Raw genomic sequence first — 1,377 nt, 5'->3', positions numbered from 1 at the left:
TCTGTTTTCAATGCACGTGTGAAGAGTGAAAGGCTGCCAAGGATCCTATCCACATCCATTCCTTTGATTCCTGAGTAACAGCCAAATACCTTCAGCTTTAGATTCCTGTCAACTGGGGGGCCTGCATTAGCTGCTGAACGCTGCTACAGTAGGAATTGTCTGCCTTCTGCCTTCCAAACAGAAATGATAGGGCACAACCCGTGTGCTGTTATTAGTCTTTCATCACTGGCAGAAGACTCATAAATCATAAGTGCAGGAGATCTCACTTCTTAAAGGACTGGTAGTAAATCACCACTTGCTCTTTATCACTGGGAAAAATAATGGCATCAGGCTCTTAAAAACCACCAGTAACAGCTGTATGATGCAACAGAAGATGAAGGTGGTTATATAACTGTTAATGCTAGGCCTCCTGTGGTTTTGCTAATATATAGTGTGGGGTGTGAAATACTGTGCTCCATGGTTGACCTGATGTTAGTTTCTTTCTCATTGAGGGCCTGCAGTTATCTCTCAAGGGTTTTACTCAGACACCAGCACAAGAACAGGAGAGTGACTGCACTCAGCCAGCTGAAGGCTTGTAAACTGTTCTCTGAACTCAGGACAGTAAACATTCCGTAGATTGTTTGGGAGATGTCATCATCACTCCAGCTCACGTATTTATCTTAAAGGTGTATAGAAATTTGGGAATCGCTCTGAATAGTAAATTAGTGATGCTTTTGTTTTTAAAGTTAAAGTTTATTTATTCGTGTCACAAGTAGGCTTACATTAACACTACAATGAAGTTACTGTGAAAATCCCCAAGTCGCCACATTCCGGCACCTATTCGGGTACACTGAGGGAGAATTTAGCATGGCCAATTCACCTAATCCGCATGTCTTTTGGACTGTGGGAGGAAACCAGAGCACCCGGAGGAAACGTACTCAGACATGGGGAGGACGTGCAAACTCCGCACAGACAGTGACCCGAGCTGGGAATCGAACCCAGGTCCTTGGCGATGTGAGGCAGCAGTGCTAACCACTGTGCCACTGTGCCACCCAGAAATGTGGGCTCATGCCAAAACCCAGGATTGAACCAAGGACCTTTAGATCGTCAGTCTAAAGCTCTCCCAACTGAGCTAGTTTGGCTTGTACTGCCTTGCCCTTGGCACTCTATGCTTTTCCCTTGCCCTCTCTCTTGTGCTTCCATCACTATTTGTACCATATATTCACTTCTCCTGGTTAGAGACTGGATAGGCTTGGGTTGTTTTCATTAGAGCAGAGAAGGCTGAGGGGGGACATGATTGAGGGATATAAGATTATGAGGGCAGAGTGAGTGGAGAGCAGTTGTCCCCCTTGGTTGAGGGGTCAATCATGAGGGGGCATAATTTTAGGGTAAGGGGCA

At 45.7% G+C, this 1,377-nt stretch overlaps 1 non-coding gene across 1 annotated transcript; it reads right to left on the bottom strand.

Moving 5' to 3' along the window:
* Window positions 1-1,048: 1,048 nt before the first annotated feature.
* trnav-gac (transfer RNA valine (anticodon GAC)) lies at window positions 1,049-1,121 on the bottom strand. Its single transcript has one exon. It is a non-coding gene; the product is annotated as a tRNA-Val (tRNA).
* Between the last annotated feature and the right edge of the window lie 256 nt (window positions 1,122-1,377).

This window comes from Mustelus asterias, chromosome 10, assembly GCF_964213995.1.
Source record: "Mustelus asterias chromosome 10, sMusAst1.hap1.1, whole genome shotgun sequence".
Lineage (NCBI taxonomy): Eukaryota > Metazoa > Chordata > Chondrichthyes > Carcharhiniformes > Triakidae > Mustelus > Mustelus asterias.
The sequence above is the reverse complement of the archived record's forward strand: the minus strand, read 5'-3'. Positions and strand labels throughout refer to the sequence as shown.